The sequence below is a fragment of the Podarcis raffonei genome, chromosome 11 (genome assembly GCF_027172205.1).
Source record: "Podarcis raffonei isolate rPodRaf1 chromosome 11, rPodRaf1.pri, whole genome shotgun sequence".
Taxonomy (NCBI): Eukaryota; Metazoa; Chordata; class Lepidosauria; order Squamata; family Lacertidae; genus Podarcis; species Podarcis raffonei.
Window position 1 is genome coordinate 28,803,317 of NC_070612.1, and position 19,332 is coordinate 28,822,648.

General features: G+C 44.4%; 1 long non-coding RNA gene and 1 other non-coding gene across 2 annotated transcripts; both read left to right on the forward strand.

The window, feature by feature from the left end:
• The first annotated feature begins 14,555 nt into the window (after positions 1 to 14,555).
• On the forward strand, positions 14,556 to 17,574 carry LOC128423383 (uncharacterized). Its single transcript, XR_008332741.1, has 2 exons — positions 14,556 to 15,028; positions 16,545 to 17,574. It is a non-coding gene; the product is annotated as an uncharacterized LOC128423383 (long non-coding RNA).
• On the forward strand, positions 16,261 to 16,387 carry LOC128423814 (small nucleolar RNA SNORA47). Its single transcript, XR_008332875.1, has one exon. It is a non-coding gene; the product is annotated as a small nucleolar RNA SNORA47 (small nucleolar RNA).
• Positions 17,575 to 19,332: the final 1,758 nt, after the last annotated feature.

Genomic DNA, 19,332 nt, shown 5'->3' on the forward strand with positions numbered 1-19,332 from the left:
TCACTCAGCTATGAGAAGTATGGAAACTTTTACTTCTGGGTTAGATTAACCATAGCTTCTTGTGCTGTCCAAACTCAACAATCTGTGGGTCAAATATAATTTGTTTGAAACAAGTCAGCTTCAGACATGGGTTATGAAGCTGGCATGCTTAAACAAATAATAACTAACGTTAATCACAGTTTAGGGTTGGGACAACATGCTAAACTTTGGTTAATGAAAATTGAAATTGAATGCTTCTGAACTCCTCCTTGGCGCCATGCTGGGGTGCAGTTCATTGTCATCACACTAAAAAATGGTTTAACATAACATCTGAGCACAACCTATATGTGTAAGGCCAAAAACAACAACACCTTACATATATTAAAACTTTACGCTCCTGCAAAATAAAGGATTTATTCTGCCTGCTGCAAGTGTTAAGATGACTTGGTTTTTACTGAGTCTGTTTCAGATACATAATGAAGTTAGTTATGTCCAACTGACTGCAGTATCAACATTGTAAGAGTCCTTTTGCATCAGGACAAGCATCCTTCTAGTCCAGAATCCTGATTCACACACCATTTTGTCAGATGCTCCTGTGAAGTTTACAAGCACCCCTCTCTGCTCATCCCCAGCAGCTGGCAGCGCCATCCCAAACAATTTTGCTGCTTGAGATGAAGAATAAGTTTGTGTTCCCCTACCCTCCCATTCCATGCTGACTGGACTGACTTGTACTTCAACATAGGTGATGAGACATCATCCTCCATCACATGTACAGGCAGCAGACTAGCTTAGAGGCACACAGAAACCAAAAGTGAACAAAGGCACTCAGCCACCACAAAGGCCTCCAGGAGCAAGCCTGGGGTGAAGAACACTCCCTGATCCTTCAAGCAGAATGCAACCTAATCCACTCAGACAGCAACCCCTTCTAAGGCGCCACTATGAGACTGTCTGCTGCAACAGACTAACAGGGTTATTCCTATAGCAGTTGTTTCAGGTAATGGATTTTGTTTACCTACTTGAGATCTTTTCCAATACAAACATTTGGGAGGTTTGCTTTTCACATTTGGAACTGACTTAGGGTTGTTGTTTTTCTCTGTTTTTAACTTCAGTTTCCAACTTGCCCAGTGCCCAAAGTAGTACTTACGTGTGGGCATGCAAAAAGTTTCTATGGGAGGCCATGCGTAACCTATTAATCTGCTTTTGTTAAACAATAGCATTTGTATCCTGATTCTGTAACCATGCATGAAAAAAAATGTACCTGGGTCAACACAGAGCAATCAATAGAAACGGTATGTGTAATAAGTCATTAATAATAATAAAACTCAGAGATCACGGAAGTGTGGGGAGAGCACAACACAACTGCCAGGGATTGTTGTTCACAAAACCTGCAACTGAAATTCTGTGTGTTGGAAAAGTCAATAAATCAAAGTTGTTTGCATTCAGTGGTGGCGTTTTAAAAATCTGACCATTCCTGTAATGCTGACAGACCAATACACATCTCTGTGTGTGTGTGTGTGTAGTTTGGGAAGAGTTTTGCAAAAGTCCATCAAATCAAGTGAAGTGTGCAGAGTGGCAGGAACACCCACAAAGCAGTCCCCTTTGCAGAACAAGCCCCACAATCCAGGCCCCACCTTCTTGGTGCTTGTGCAATGGAGATCCAAGGTGGAATCTAGACACATATAAAAAAAACCGAAAATGCTTTTTTAAAAAACGGTTTGAAAATATATATATTGAATTTGCCATAGCTCACCATTGCCACCTAGTGTCACATTTGTATAATGAACTTTACATTTAAAACATTTTATTTGCGGCTGAATAGCTGAGTCTCAAGAGAGACGTACCCACTAGTACGGAGGATGTAAACAAACAGGAAGCAACAGAAAGGCAGCCCTTTAAAACATAGTGGTACCTCGGGTTACAAACATAATTCATTCTGGAGGTCCGTTCTTAACCTGAAACTGTTCTTAACCTGAGGTACCACTTTAGCTAATGGGGCCTCCCTCTGCTGCACGATTTCAGTTCTCATCCTGAAGCAACGTTCTTAACCCAAGGTACTATTTCTGAGTTAGCGGAGTCTGTAACCTGAAGCGTCTGTAACCCGAGGTACCACGGTAGAATGCATATTACCTACTGTTGCAGTAAAGTAACAGGAAGGGAAGCAGCTCAGTGGCAGAACATTTATTTTTATGAAAAAAATTATATGGTGATGTCATGAAAAATATATCAAAGTGGCTTACGACAATGAAAAATAAAAAGCACAAACCCCCCCCAAAAATGAAGGAGTTATTCAACCTAGTCCAAATAAGTAGGACAGAACTGGGTTTTCTAGCAACAAATATGCTCCCCAACTTCCAATGGTGGGATTGTTCAGCGTCCCATTCCAAAACAGATACTGGTGTTGTGGAAATCATAGAATCATAGAGTTGGAAGAGACCACAAGGGCCATCGAGTCCAACCCCCTGCCAAGCAGGAAACATTCTTCCCCATTTGCCCTTATTTGTTGGCAAACATGTGACTCAAGCAAGCTGAGCCACATATTACATGGAAAGGCAACCAGCCTTACTCCCAAGGTCACCAACCAATCTAACTTGGGGGGGGGGGGAATCTCTCACTACCAACTATGGCACTGAACATACCCATACAATGGGTTCTTTCAAAATAAATGTTGCTGGAGATGGTCCTGTATCCAGTCACCTTTAATGCTCTTAAAACTCTTCCCAGTGAGAGAGGAGGCAAACAAGACTTCAGAGGCCAGAAAAACAAGTGGAAGCTGGTAAGAGACAATACTTGGCCATGAAGCAATGTAAGTGGTTAGTCATTGTGCTCTGAAACAAAGATGAGGTCATTTGAGAAGTGCCAGTTGGTGACAAAAGGGCCTAACTGCCTCCAGATGTAAATGTCAACAAGCAACAGCCATGGGTGCATCTAGTAAAAATCAAAGTCTGGTTACAAACAAAGTACAATTATTTCCGGGTGCCTGGGGTGGGGTTGTGGTTCACAAATAGCAGCAAGCCCCTTTTTAACATTACAGATGGCTTTGGAAACTGAGGAGATTCTCAAATGGAGTTTTTGATGTGGCATGGAAGTCTGCTCCCTAATTAAAAGCAAAACAATTGGGTGTGTGCCAGTACAAATCAGCCTATTTACTTCATCTTCATATTTTCTCAGGTGACTTCAGTTGTCTGGAATTAAACCCTCTGTATTGTTACAGCAATACAAAGGTCCTTCCCAACAAAGGTTCGTATAGCTATGGGTTTCCCAGTAGTGATGTATGGAAGTGAGAGCTGGACCATAAAGAAGGCTGATGGCCGAAGAATTGATGCTTTTGAATTATGGTGCTGGAGGAGACTCTTGAGAGTCCCATGGACTGCAAGAAGATCAAACCTCTCCATTCTGAAGGAAATCAGCCCTGAGTGCTCACTGGAAGGACAGATCCTGAAGCTGAGGCTCCAGTACTTTGGCCACCTCATGAGAAGAGAAGACTCCCTGGAAAAGACCCTGATGTTGCTGAAGATGGAGGGCACAAGGAGAAGGGGACGACAGAGGACGAGATGGTTGGACAGTGTTCTCGAAGCTACCAGCATGAGTTTGACCAAATTGTGGGAGGCTGTGGAAGACAGGAGTGCCTGGTGTGCTCTGGTCCATGGGGTCTCGAAGAGTCGGACACGACTAAACGACTAAACAGCAACAACAACATTGTTACAGCAGCTTTTGCTATTGTTGTTCATGTTCTTTAGAGATCACTTGAGATCTGCAAGAGAGGGAGGGTGTGAAGGTATTACTTAGAGGCATTGTGACAATCAGGTTCCATCAAACAGGACAAGGACTGTTGCATATGCATTACCAAGATGTGGATCTGGCAGCAGAATGGCAGGTGCGCAAAGCAGCAGAGAGACCAAAAAGAAGAGAGAGAAATTTAGGAGCACAGGTTACCTAGTGAATGAGGACAGACTCCCAAGGAGCATAGTGCTGTCAGTTTGGGGTGTTAAACTGTGTGCCAGGCTCCTCTAACCCCTGGATCCAACAAGTATTAGAATTTTATCAAAGCTTCTAATTCTTTGAATAGCCAGGCCAGTCTCCTGGTGAGCTGATAACCATTAAGGTGATGGTGATGAGCCATTAAGAGGGATTAAGGGGCTCAGTGCAAGGTGGCAAATGGGTGGGAGCCCCTCCCTCAACAAATAAAGTCAGAGGTTAAAGCAGAGAGTTGGAGAGGGGGCAGTGATGTGACCTAGAAGCAAAGTAGCAAGCAGAGAAAGCCATGCCAGATCTCTCCTTGAATCCAAGCCTGCAACTATGGGAGAAACAAGGCCCTTTTGAGGTCTGAATGCTATGAAAGCCTCCATCGTAGGCTCAGGTTGTATATACAGTGGTACCTTGGGTTAAGAACTTAATTCATTTTGGAGGTCCGTTCTTAACCTGAAACAGTTCTTAACCTGAGGTACCACTTTAGCTAATGGGGCCTCCCGCTGCTGCTGTGCCGCCGCCACACAATTTCTGTTCTCATCCTGAGGTACTATTAACCCGAGGTACTATTCCTGGGTTAGGAGAGTCTGTAACCTGAAGTCTGTAAGCTGAAGCGTATGTAACCCGAGGTACCACTGTATGTGTTAAATGTTGTTGTTTAGTCGTTTAGTCGTGTCCGACTCTTCGTGACCCCATGGACCAGAGCACGCCAGGCACTTCTGTCTTCCACTGCCTCCCACAGTTTGGTCAGACTCATGTTTGTAGCTTCCAGAACACTGTCCAACCATCTCGTCCTCTGTCGTCCCCTTCTCCTTGTGCCCTCAATCTTTCCCAACATCAGGGTCTTTTCCAGAAGTCTTCTCTTCTCATGAGGTGATGTGTTAAATACTTGTAAACAATATATCACAAAGACACCTCAGTCTCCGTTGTGCTTCATTCCAAAAGGAAACACACACTCTGAGTAAGCACCCAGAACCCCTGGAATCTTGCACCGCTCAGAGATTGGGGTGGTGTTCAACAATATATATTTGCTTAATGTGATTCTGCTAACATTGCAGTCCAGGCACCCTCTAGTGGGAAGATGCATCAATGAACTCATCCACACTACAGTATTGCTCCAGAGAGTGTTTGTCAGCTGAATGTAACAAAAGTGACAGTACTTTTATGAGGACCAGTCAATATTCACAATGCCAGCTACACTGCATGCCTCCTTGGGGTGAGGAAGCAAGAGAGAGAAAAGTGGTGAGATATCAGACTTTAATTAAGGGCATAGTTCTATGCCAGTGCCCTTAGGTTGTTTTTGCAAATAAACATTCAGTTTTCAATACTGAATTTATAGCTAAGCCATGGCAGGAGAAATTTCCTCCCCATTAACTTCAGTGGGAGGGAAGGAATTAGGACTGGTCATTCTGTCAATCACCTTCGCAACCACATTATCCTGACAGAGCATGGGATACAGTGTAACTCAGCACACCACTATCACCGGGACATAAAGCCCACATATGTAGACCACAATTCAGATGACAGGGCATGGCACAGGGCTGTATCTCTTCTGTGCAAAAGAGGAAATGTTGGCAACTGGGAAACAGGGAGGAAAGGCACTTCGAAAACAAAAGGGGTATGTGAGGTGTGCAGAAACTTGCCTACTGCGCAAAGGTGACATTCACATTCATTGCTCTCTCCATTTTTGCCCCTGGCATGTGGCGCCTGGAAAGTTCCCTAGAAGGGAATGTGGCCCTCACCTCTGGTGCAGAACAAGCTGTCACCACATACACAGAGTTCCACTGAAACCCCAAAGATGCAAGGACCATGCAGACTCTCTCTAGCCTCTTCCTCCCTCATGAAGGAAAAGTCTGTGGTATGTGGCACTCCCTCACAAATACCTGCTGAGCATCCAGGTTTAGGGCCTTTGTGCCCTATCTGCTGGCTATTGCTCTACAGTGGTACCTCAGGTTACAGACGCTTCAGGTTACAGACTCCGCTAACCCAGAAATAATACCTCAGGTTAAGAACTTTGCTTCAGGATAAGAACTGAAATCGTGCTCCAGCGGTGCAGCGGAAGCGGAAGGCCCCATTAGCTAAAGTGGTGCTTCAGGTTAAGAACAGTTTCAGGTTAAGAACGGACCTCCGGAACGAATTAAGTACGTAAGCAGAGGTACCACTGTATATATCTTCCCTTGAATCTAACAGGTCAGTCTCCCAAAGAACAGGATTGTTTCCACACCCTCTCCTTGCAGGCTAGGAGGCAGGGGTGCCATCTTGAATAAAATATTGTGGGGGCCCAGGTAAGCCCCGCCACGCATAATCAATCACATGACGCAGTGCATACACACCATTTGAATGGGAATGCCCGTCAACTTTGTGGGAGCCCAGCCCCCTCAAACAGAGGTGTGGCTAAGGGGGTGGGGATCACTGGGCACCACACCGCAGGAGGCGGCACTTACCGCCCCCAAGTCACACATATTTCCTGTGCCTGCAGGCTCCGTGCTGCCTGAAAAAGCAACGCAGTCCTGCAGGGTGCTGGAGTGGAATGGGGCTTGGGCACTGGGATTCTGGTGCACCCTGCCCTGTCCCATCTCACGGGCACCTCTCCCCACCCCTGGGCAGGGCACACACAAAGCCCCAGGCACCCAAGCAGTTAGCTATACTGCTGTCCTCAAATTTTTTTTTTTTTGTGGTGGCCAAAGCACCCACGGCCTCTAGGAGTTGGCTCCTATGCTAGGAGGGAAGCCCACCTCTTGATCACTAGCAGTGACTGGGATGCTCCCAGCAGTGAGTGCTTCTGTGGGATTGTTAGCCCCCACCCTTTACAACATGAGAAAGTGCTCTTACCATGAAGCTGGAAGACACCACACCTGCTACCCTGCTACCTGTCAAGCCAGTGCCATTCATTGGCTGCCTCTGTGTCTGGGTAGTATATGGCCATTGTTGCCTGATCAACGGGCTGTGGCAATTCTTCTGGTGCTGTAGCTTCTAGGCCAACTTTAAAGCCAACTTTTTCAGCTGTGGGCCGGTCCACCATCCCTCAGACCATGTGGGGGGCCGGATTATATTTTTTTGGGGGAAATGAATGAATTCCTATGCCCCACCATTAATGGCAACACAGAGTGCATTGCACGCCGTTCGATACAGAGGACTGCATTTGTCCACCAGGCCTGATATTCCTCGTTTGTGATATAGGCAAAGAAATAGGCCTAAGGATGACTTATAGAGAAGATGGCCATTAAAAAAAACTGAGAAATAATTTGATATAGCTGCAGTTTAGCATCAAAACCAAACCAAGCTAAATTAAAACAGCTTCACACTGTCATTCTTTCCAGCTATAAATTAGCCATTCTGTGTTTGTGCAAGAATTATAAGCGAAACAAGACAAAACCCTGGGAGCATTTAACAGCTGTTCCCTAATGAAAATGTGATGAGCGAGGCTGGGAACAAAGGGGGAAATTGATGAATGCACAGATGTGGAGGCCTATCCCCCCCCAAGTATTTTGGAAATCAAATGATATGTTGTGTAGGCATGGCTAGCTGGTAAAGACAAAAACATCTCTCTCTCTCTTTTAACAAAACAAAGACAACCAACTGCTTGCTTGCCTAGACTCAGCAAGTATCCTGCAACCTGGGAGCACCTGTCTTTTCAGAGAGGCAGAAGAAGCACAAAAGAAGCACCCACAGCCATACCAAACATAAAAGGACATTCAACCTACATTTAAATCACACGACTCCCCCGCCAAAGAATCCTGGGACGTGTGGTTGGTTAAGGTTGCTGGGAATAGTAGCTCAGTGAAGTGCAACATACTGTACCCAGGATACTTTGGGGGAATGCCACATGCTTTCAAAGTATTGTGTGGCTGTGAAGACAGGGGTGGGTTTAGGGCTGTGTGAGCAGTGCCTATGCTCTAGGTCAGGGGTCAGCAACCTTTTTCAGCTGTGGGCCGGTCCACCATCCCTCAGACCATGTGGGGGGCCGGATTATATTTTTTTGGGGGAAATGAATGAATTCCTATGCCCCACCAATAACCCAGAGATGCATTTTAAATAAAAGCACACATTCTACTCATGTAAAAACACCAGGCAGGCCCCACAAATAACCCAGAGATGCATTTTAAATAAAAGGACATATTCTACTCATGTAAAAACATGCTGATTCACTGACCGTCCGAGGCCGGATTTAGAAGGCGACATGGGCCTTAGGGTGCCTACCCCTGTTCTAGGTGCTGAACCAAGGGGGGCGCCTTCTCAAAGCCCAGTAAACAAGGCACTGGGTTTGGAGAAGGACACAGGAGGCTCTGACAGGGTCTTCGAATCCTCCCACCTCCTTCTCAAAGCCTAGTTAACGCTTTCCAAGCTGTGGGAAAGAGATGGAAGGGCTGCCAGAGCCTCCCACCTCCTTCGCCAAACCCCACACCTCTCTTGGTCTATGAAGCTCAATGCTATCTAGCCTGTCTCCTCCAGCACTGCTACCTGCTTGAGACCTTGGTGCCGTAGAGGACTTCTGTCTATAGCCAAGCTAGACAGTACTGAGCTACATAAACCAATGGTTCAATGCGTTATAAAGCAGTATCTGGAGATTTTGGGGATTGACCTCTAATAACGTATATTAATAAATACAAAGCAAGTGCTGTAGCACTGAGCTAGAGCATCTTCTGATCATGTTTAGTTCCATTAAGAATTAGTTGCCCTAGTTCCTAATTATTAATTATTATTTTACAATGTGAAGGAGGGCAGATGTAGTTATGTTGAATTTTACAATTCTCTATGAGGCTTTCAGATTCCTTGAGGGTGCTTAGAATCCTTCCTGGATCTCTATTTAATGATCAAATAAATTTTGTGAAGTGTGAACTGCAGGGATGGTTTCATCAGGTGCAAGGTAACAGTGTTAATATATGTAGCTCTAGCAACCCAGGCAGATAGGAATACAAAACATTTCTATTGTACCTTAACTGTGACAAAATGATTTACAATTCTGCACGTCCTGATTCCGTAAGGCTGAGCAGCAAATATCCGCACACTACAAATGGGAAACAGAGTCCTAGGCAGAACAGCCAGTGATTTCATGAGTGAACAAGTTTTTGTATGCCAAGGTCTAAAACCATTTTGCAATTTGTGCACACATTATGCAAATTGTGTTGTTACAGCCAGAACAGGTTTTTTTTTGCAGTAAACAGGTAAGTCTGTATGCATCCATTTCTAAAGACTTGAGGAGACTTGCAGGAGAGATCTGATTGGCCATGTTCCCTAACATGTGCATGTTGAAGTAATTGATTTAAATATTTATAAACCACATTTTCATAAAATATCAGAACACAGTAGACTAAAAACACAGTAATGCAAAAAATAACAAGTCAACTGAATCAGTATAGGCTAGCTGACAAAGAAGCTTAGGTTTGAAAGCCTGTCTGAATAATACAGTCTTTAGATGACATCTTAAAACGATCAGTGATGGCTCCTATTGGCAAGGAGAACTTCTATTGGCAAGGAGTTCCACAGAGCGGGGCCTGCCATACTAGAGGTTTGGTGTCATGAACTGGTAGGATGATGGGGAGGAGGAAGAGAATCCCAGCGAGGGGTGTAGCTGGGACTGGGATACACTGGGACAAGAAGGATGGGGAAGGAAGTACTCACAGGGTGCCAGAGGATGCTGAAGGGATGGAAGTCAATGCACAGGAATCAGAACAGCAGGATCCGTCACCAGAGCCAGAGGGGCCCCTGTCCTCACAAAGATGGCGGCTCTGAGGCCTAGGGAGCAGCAGGAGATACATTCTAGGAGGCTGAGGGAGGCAAGGGCCCACAGCTCAGCTCCCTAGCTGGCCAGGTGGGGTTCACTAGCCTTGGGAGGAGGGATGTGACTCTTCAGCTGGAGCAGGCTCATAACAGGTGAGAGTCACGAGCCTCATCAAGCCCAGATGCCGCAATCAGTATGCAAGGTATAAAAGGGAAGCAGAGCTGAGATGCTGTGTCTGTTCAGCTGGCCATGTTGATGGACCTCAGCTTGGATGCTCCTGGACCTCTATAGAATGTGCTTTGGGTTTGACTCTGGACTGGCTATTCTGGCTGCCGGACTTCAGACTTGGCTACTTGGATTGACTCTGGACTGCAGTTCCTGAGCTTTGGACTTTGCTTGTGTGACTTGACCCCCAGACTTTACATAGTGACTTGCTGCCAGGTAGACCAGGGGTTCAAGGCAGTCAGCCCCTTGTAAAGGCCATCTGAACCTTAGGTGCATGCAGCATGCAAGTCTGCCCTTCACCTATTCAATCCCCAGGTTCAATTCCTGACATCTGGTAGAAGAGCTGCTGCCAGTCAGTGTGGACAATACTGAGCTAGGTTTGACACAGTATCGGGCAGCTTCTGTTGGAGTGGTGGTGGTGGTGCAGCAGAGAGGATCATAGCTCAGTGGCAGAGAATCTGCCTTGAATGCCAATGGTTTCAGGTTCCATCCCTGATATCTCCAGACAGGACTGGAAAACTATGAGACTTTGCAGAGCCATTTATGATATACGGGTTTGAAGACTGCAAAAAGGTTGGCTTGTGGAAAGCAAAAGAGTTGGCTGTTATTCTGGAGCATGAGTCTGTTTTGCATAAGTCTATATATAGATGAAAGAAAATCTGAAGTCTTTCTCTTTTCCAGTTTTTATGTTGAATAAAATGCTTGGTATTTGATGTTAACTTTTCATTTTTCTTTTCCAAGCTTCAATAAAAAACATTCATATTACAAAAGTTAGAAGGACCTAGCCAGTGAGGTTGAAGAGATGTGAGCTAGAGGAAAAGCAGCAAGCTGGAGAGAGAGAGAGTCGTTGGAGTACAGTTTGATTTCTGTTTGAATCCAAGGAGAAGCAAGACCTTTTTGGGGTGTTAATGCTGTGAAGCCCTCCATCATAAGTGTCTGGAACCCCTGGAATCTCACACCACTCGGAGGTGGCATGCAGCAGTATGTTTGCCATTATTGCTCTTGCTCCAGGAGAAGCATCCTGGCATGCAGCAGTTAGCAGCACTCGGTGGGGGGGGGAAAGTGGAAATCAAAAGCATGGAGGGATGTGAAATTGGAAGGGAATTGGAAAACATGATCAGAGAAGCTAAATTAGAATAAATCATTCTCTTTTAAAGATTCAATTTCATAGCAAGTTGTCTTTAGTTTCGCAGAATGCACCAAAGTGCATGGAAAATAAGGAGCCTGAATCAATCTATGGGCAAGTACAACATTGTATGGAAGTCGCTGAAATTGGACTAACATATTTAATTACAAAATGCTGAGTTCTCCCAACTATCTGAGAGTGTCAGGTATGACAGTGAGATTCCAAAACAGTGGGAACAGTAAAGGGGAAATGAAAATATAATTTATTTACACATCCTGCTTTTGGCTGTGCCATGATACCAATAAAAAGGCAGAGGATTCTCTGCAAAATTGGCTATGTATGAATTAGCCTAGGAAGATTGAAACTTTTGCCCCGTGTTGACAAAGGTTTACTGCAGGGGTGAAAGTAATGCAGTACAAACTCGCCATACAAATTATGACCCTGGTCTGCTGGTTGTAGCGAAGCAAAACTATTTTATTCAGTATGCGGTAGGCTTTGTGAAAGACTTGACATTTTTAACATGTGCAGTTTTTCACTGATTGTAAGTCTTTCTGAACCAGCAGAACCAACACGTTATTGTATTGCTTCTTAATTGTGAATTGGAAAATTAGGGCAATTTGGAATTGGAAATTTGTCTGAAGTCCTAGAGTCTAATTGCCTGAAGTCTGCAATTAATCTAGAATGCGGCAGCTAGACTGGTGACTGGGAGTGGCCGCTGGGACCACATAACACCGGTTCTGAGAGAGCTGCATTGGCTCCCAGTACGTTTCCGAGCACGATTCAAAGTGTTGGTGCTGACCTTTAAAGCCCTAAACGGCCTCGGTCCTGTATACCTGAAGGAGCATCTCCACCCCCATCGTTCAGCCCGGACACTGAGATCCAGCGCCGAGGGCCTTCTGGCGGTTCCCTCATTGCGAGAAGTGAGGTTACAGGGAACCAGACAGAGGGCCTTCTCGGTAGTTGCGCCCACCCTGTGGAACGCCCTCCCATCAGATGTCAAAGAGATAACCAACTACCTGACATTCAGAAGACATCTTAAGGCAGCCCTGTTCAGGGAAGTTTTTAATATTTAACACTGTACTGTTTTTAACACTTGATTGGGAGCTGCCCAGAGTGGCTGGGGAAACTCAGCCATATGGGCGGGGTATAAATAATACATTATTTATTATTATTATTATTATTATTATTATTATTATTATTAGAGTAATCTCTTTTTGCATGTTCATTTTACTTGTATTTAGTAAAGCTAGAAACTTTGAAACTGGCAAGTTTAATCATTATTATTAATAATAATTTTTATTATTCTTACCCTGCCCATGTTGCTAAAGATTGTTAAAGGGGGGGGGAGAGGTTTGACAGCAGATCATTCTCACAAGTGATAGATAACCAGTTGTGCTTGTTTGCCAGAGTAAGACATCAGCTGCCCATTGCTTGATCTTTAATTATCTGGGAGCAGCAGGAAAGGAAGAGGATTTCCATTGGGTGAGTGGAAGTCTGCTGGCTTGACACTGGATTTCACCATCCAGTTTTAAACAAGGATGCTGAACACTGATATTGAAGAAAGAGCAGCAGAGTCCCAAAGTAAACAATGCCCGCCCCAACCAAGCAACTCTGTGCCTCTCAGTATAAGGTGATTATGCCTACTGATATCATAGTTGCATCTAATGTTCTAGCTCCAAAGAGCCAACAAACTGGCAAATGTTCCTGTAATATACACAAACATTTCATGGCCTTTTAAACACATCAGAACAGAATGTTCTTCCGCAGGTAATTAATGTAATGTAGACAATGAAAGGATACACTGTTGGAAACTGAAGATTTGGTTTTGATTTGTAGCTTGACGCCATGCTCCTTACAACATGAAATAAAAACATAATTTCCTCATGTGTAGGAAACTGTCCAGCAACCGGTTCCAGCCCTCCCTTCTGGATAACAGAGAATAGTCTGCTTCATCTCCTGACTATCAGCTTTTCAGATATTTGAAGATCACTATCATGTTTCTCTTTAATCTTCTCTTCTCCAGGCTATGTAAATAAGATCCCGCAGCCAGACCATACTTTAAGATCACCTTCAGAGGTCCTGCTCACAGATAAAACCAGTTAGACATGAGAAGCATGGTCTTCTTGGTTGTGGCTCCACTGTAATGGAACTTCCTTCTGAGTAGATTGCACTTGGTACTTTCATTACAAGCTTTCAAATGAGCCCTTAAAAACTATCCCTGAGGCTGTTTCTGGGCACCCAGAGCTGTTGATATAATTTACTGAAATCTTTGTTGCTGTTTTGGTCTGATGCAAAAGTGATGCCTCATAGTAATGTATGCTAATTTGATGTGCCTTTTTCTTTGGTTTGTGAAGGTATGGCCTTGAACGGCAGCCTTTAACTACATTAAACAAAATTACCTAAATTGTCAGTCAATGAAAACATAAACTTTCTGGCTAGAAGTTGCTCTCTAATTGTACATGACTTTTTTGAAATTAATTACATTTCTCAATGGAAGGATCCGTAAGTCCACCTAAAATGTAATGCATTTCAGACACAGAAAACTTCATGTAGATGGGCACATAAGAAAATTGCATAAACATCTGTTTCTCTGCAACTATTCTGTTGATTATTTCCATAATGAAAAATGTCAGGCACACTACTTTTGACTGTTTTATATATATTTGAGATATTTATGCATTACTCTGCAACTTCCTTCCTGGGGAAGCTAGACTGGCTCCCTCCTTGTTCTTATGCCAGCATGTCGTCTTAAGACCTTTTTGTTCTAACAGGCTTTTGAGAACTGACTGCTTTTAATGAAAGGGCTGGTGCAGTGCTGTTTTTATTGTAATTATTTGTAGGTTTTAACATATTTTATATTTGTATAGTTTTAATTCTATTAATGTTTACTTGTTTTTTCTGATTCTTTTATTTATTTGTAAGCTGCCTTGAGTCCCGCCAGGCAATATGGCAGGAAATAAAACAAATGTGTAAGTAAATACAGCAATAATAGTAATAAGGTGCATAGTCCTTTATTGGCTACAGCAGGAGTGGAGCTCATTTGGCTTTCGGCATGTTACTATGCCACAACTCCCATCAGCCCTAGCAAACAAAGTCAGTGGCCAGCGATAATAAACAAAATTACTGTACTCTAATAATATCTGGAGGGCCAAGGATTCCCCACACCTTCTACTGCATGGATGGCTTGAAAATTTTGAGTGAGGACTGAAACCAGATGCGTGACCCTTAATGTTTGGTTTTCACACTTTTTCCCTATTCATAAGATGCACACCATAGCCATGCTGTAAGTAGGGGGTGCATCACAAATGCACACTCGCAGTTCGCAATACTGTGGTGTACTACAGACAGTGTGGCACAATCTTTCACAAAAATGAATTTCAAGAGATAGTATTTATGCAGGCAAAATCAGATGCATGTCATCTACCTTGACAGCAGGGCATATGTGAAAGCCCTATCTGGGTTTCCCCATCCCCCTCCCACCCCCAGAGTACTGCAAAATAATTTTGAACTGTTTCAAAGGGGGGGGGGGAAAGCACACGAGTTTTAAACGTCAATGAATTTTAGCGCGGAAACAGAAGAGAGCACGGCTTCTTTAAGAAAAAGCACGTGACGTTTTGCACCTTTTAAGCAGAGCAAGATGGCTCTCTTCGATTCAGGGAAGGTGGAGGAATGCGCCGTGGCTTTGCTCCCCCGGACTTTCAAGCGAAGGCTAGCTTTGCATCAGATCCTACAAGGTAGTCTGAAAAGGGGCTGGAAGGAAAATGAGCTGGGTGCAATGGAGACATCGCTCAGCCTCTAACTGCTTCTAAATTGAGATATGAAAAGAGAAAGCAACTTGCAAGGCCGCCGTATCATGAACCCGGACCGAGCTGAGACTGCCAACTGGAGGACGAGGATGCAGAACAATGATAATCGGTGAATCCGAAAAGCAAGATTCTGCAACCACTTAGCAGTGATCACCGGCGCGCACTTTGCAGCGCAAACAAGCAAACGCATTTCTTTACTCCGAAGTAAGTCCTGTCGGAATTCAGTGGGATTTACTCCTAGGCCTTGGTGTGTAGGCCTTGATGACCAGTACGTAGTTCTATTTCGCTAGCAGATCATGAAACATCTTCCTTGCGCACGGTTGAATTGTTTGTTTTTTAATGTTAAAAACACGTTAGACTTGCGGAGTGAAAGTATGCCTCTGAACACGTGCAGAGTTACTTTTCCTTGCTATTTCTACTCCAGAGTGCTATGCATAGGTGTAGGCAGGATTTTTGTTAGGGGGCGGACAGGACTTTTTTGGGGGGGGGGCAGAACCGACGTGATTGGCCAGTTAAGTATTCCTATTGTTTTGTTTGATGGGGGGAGCAGCTGCCCCCCCGCTCCCCTTAGCTATGCTCATGCGGCGGTGTAACGTGAATAACTCGGGCTAGAACACTTCCCTGTCCTGTAATAGCTCATGTTTCTCAAAGGTATGGAGCGGGGCGGAGCCACAGTCCGGAGCGTTTTCCCGCTTAGGTCCAATGTTGTCGCGGTACTGGGTAGCAGCAGAGGAAGACGCACCATTGCTGCTGCTGCACGCCTCGCTCAGCCCGCTCCATCAGTGCAGCAAGGTGAGGTGTTGAGTGGCCTTGTAAGTGGTGAAAACTAACTACCAGGTAAAACGAATACACCAGAGTGTACTTCTGGTCCGTTTTCTTAAGTGGTGGGAGTTAACACTGCTACCTGGACTTGTGACATTTTTATTAATTCACCCCCCCCCCCTCAGGTAAGTGTTTTAGGATGGGATGTTGGAGGAGACAGACTACTAGAAAAGAATCACTTTAAAGCCCATATGATGTTAGTAGTTTGCAAGTACCTGCTGCTAGTTTGTCAGCCCTCAGACAATGTGGGCTTCTCTTAAAGGGAGGTTTTTACAGCAAGGGCTTGCTACAAGCAAGGATTTTAGGGGAAAGGGGTTGGGGTTTGCTCTGGTTCTCCTCCCTCCCTCCCTTATCCCAATCACAGGAGTACACAATCTAAAAATACTTGCTTTCATTGAAGGAATTTTCAAGTAAAGCAAACACACTTCTCTGTGGGAACATTACTAGGCTCTTTCGAGAGGGCGAGGGTGGAGATTTTCCATGGTATGGGAGTACCAAGCTTGTTAAGGTTGCGTTGGTTGCAGAAAAAGATTGAAGCAAGACCTTGCTCTTGTCCTGGTTGCATAAATTTTATCAAATGCTTTCTTAAATGCGTGTGATTAAATGGCAAGTTACGGAGGTTTGAGAAAATAAGGCAGTTAAATGTACTGCATTTATTGGTTACAGCCTCCAAAATCAAAACTGCAAAAGCAAGTCCTGTTCCTTTGACCTGTGTAGGAACTCTATTGCTGGTTGCATATATCTTTTCCCCCAAAACCTAATGACTGCTTAAGGGAGTAGATTTTGTAGTTATGCAAAGCTCCCATTACAGTGTCTGTACAAGGAGCCACAAACTATTTGTTTTTTAGACAAGTCATACCATAGGCAGTAATCCTTAAATGTTCTCTTTTCTTTATAGGTTGACTGAGAAGCTGTGAAAGTTGGATCCAGAGCTTTGACACACTAGAAATACCACGTTTTCATGCAAAGCAAAATGTGGACACCCCCCCTCCAATTTATTAAAAACAGGCATGTTCAACAAGTAGATCATGACCTACAGGTAGATCATTGGACGTCTGTGGTAGATCACTGGTAGCTCAGTGGCTCCCCCCAAAGAAGCTCAACAAGTTTGAACCCCAAAGAAATGGGCTTTCCTCATCCCTCACAAAAGCTCAACAACTTTGACCTGAACCACCCAAAAGAGGGTAGATCACCGCCAGTCTTTAACTCTTGTGAGTAGATCACGGTCTCTTGGGAGTTGGTCACCCCTGATTTAAAATATAGATGCTCTGCCAATGGAACTATGTGCAAAACTTTGAGGGTGAAACTACAATAAGCAGACCATGTGAATCCACTTGTGTTTCCCATAAATGCTTTTAAGCAGCACGACTACTTAGAAATAATTTTATTCTGCCTTTTTTTTTTTTAGCTACTTGGATATGTGATAATGGTGGGCTAGAAAAATCGAAGATTTGTATTTTCATTTTTGTTCTGCTCATGCCTATGGCAATTACACAGGTGTACATGTTACCTTGTTTTGAGAACCATTCCCAAATTTCACAATGAAAGTTAGTCCAACACCCTCTTACTGAAAAGCTATTATAATCTTATCTACTTTAAGGTTGAGGATTGTTGGGAAGTTTGGGTGCAATTCAGCAGAAGAGGGGTCCTGCATGGGTTAAGACAGTTAAGTACCTCCAGATTTCCAGACTATCCCTATACCTTTAACCTGTAGCTCTTTTACTCTGTCAGGCATCATGATATTAGAATGATATTGTGAGATTACACTTCTCTCTGCCCTGAAGTTAAGAGGTCATTCTGGAACTACCCTCCAAGAGATCAAAGGAGCCAACATGGCCTTGTTCTACTGTAGACTAATTGGGTAGAAATATTCCTAGTTCTAGTCTAAGTATGTATTTCCTACAATAAACTACTTGGTTACTTTTTTTACAAACAAGCATCTCTGTGTGTGATTGCAAGTTAAAAGTCTGCTCTCTAACCAGGACCTTTGCATACTAAAAGGGTTTCAGTAGGTAATTGGAACCAAATACCAAGATTTTGCTTGGTAACTGAATGCAACTTCATCAGTGAACAATTTAAAATGAATCGCTGTGTATACTTGCATAAAAACCAGGTAGCTGCTGTAATAGGATGATGGCACTAAGAGTTAAAAAGTCCATCCTCATGTGACTCAAATGTTAAACATAAGTTGCAGTCCCCTCTAACAGTAAGTATCCTGATTATTTCAATAATTATGGACTGTGTTGTATCTAAAACATAAGAAGAAGAAGAAGAGGAGGAGTTTGGATTTGATATCCCGCCTTTCACTCCCCTTCAGGAGTCTCAAAGCGGCTAACAATCTCCTTTCCCTTCCTCCCCCACAACAAACACTCTGTGAGGTAAGTGGGGCTGAGAGACTTCAAAGAAGTGTAACTGGCCCAAGGTCACCCAGCAGCTGCATGTGGAGGAGCGGAGACACGAACCCGGTTCCCCAGATTAGGTGACTACCGCTCTTAACCACTACACCACACTGGCTCTCGCGGGGATTCGAACCGGCGACCTTCTGATCAGCAAGGTCTAGGCTCTGTGGTTTAACCCACAGCACCACCCAGCAGTATTTGGGAAGCTGATTATGGGTACAATGGGAGTGAGTCCAAGTGAATTCAGGGAGGGGAAGATGCAGTACAAATTTTAAGTAGTAGCACTGCAATTTTTCATATTTGCCCAAATCAGTTTCAAAATCACACCACGGCAACGATTTTGACTCAGCAATACATTGTTGCTCATGCGAGGGATAGCCAGGCAGCTGATTTCAAGGCACCGCCAATATTGCATGATCTCAGCCAATGATCTGAGTTCAGAGAAAACAGGCCAGCTGCCATCACTGCTGATCTAAGCTGATCGGGAGGCATGGCCATTGCTGAGGCACCGTGGCACTACCTTCCCCTGGCACTGAGGAGGCGGAGGTGTTTTTCTCAGTCAACAGGAAAGCAGCAGCCAGTGGACAAACATCTTTGCTACGGAGGGACGGACTGTGGCTTGATGCACCCCCATCCCCTCCCACTCAAACCATGTGGTGGAGGTCACTCTCCCCTCCCCATCCCTACACCTGATCTCCAATTTCAGACATCATGATATGTATATCACAGGGGTCAGCAACCTTTTTCAGCTGGGGGCCGGTCCACCATCCCTCAGACTATGTGGTGGGCCGGACTATATTTTGAAAAATAAAAAATAAACAAATTCTTATGCCCCACAAATAACCCAGAGATGCATCTTAAATAAAAGGACACATTCTACTCATGTAAAAACACAATGATTCCTGGACCGTCCGTGGGCCGGATGGAGAAGGTGATTGGGCCGCATCTGGCCCACAAGCCTTAGGTTGCCTACCCCTGATATATTGAAATATTGTGATGTTTAGCTGCTGGTATATCATGATGTTGAAAACCAGACAGTGCTCAGCTCTGTTAAGTAGTTAAAGGTAAAGGGACCCCTGACCATTAGGTCCAGTAGTGGCTGACTCTGGGGTTGCAGTGCCCATCTCGCTTTATTGGCCGAGGGAGCTTTCGAACTGCTAGGTTGGCAGCAGGGACCGAGCAACGGGAGCTCACCCCATCGTGGGGATTCGAACCGGCGACCTTCTGATCAGCAAGTTCTAGGCTCTGTGGTTTAACCCACAGCACCACCCAGCAGTATTTGGGAAG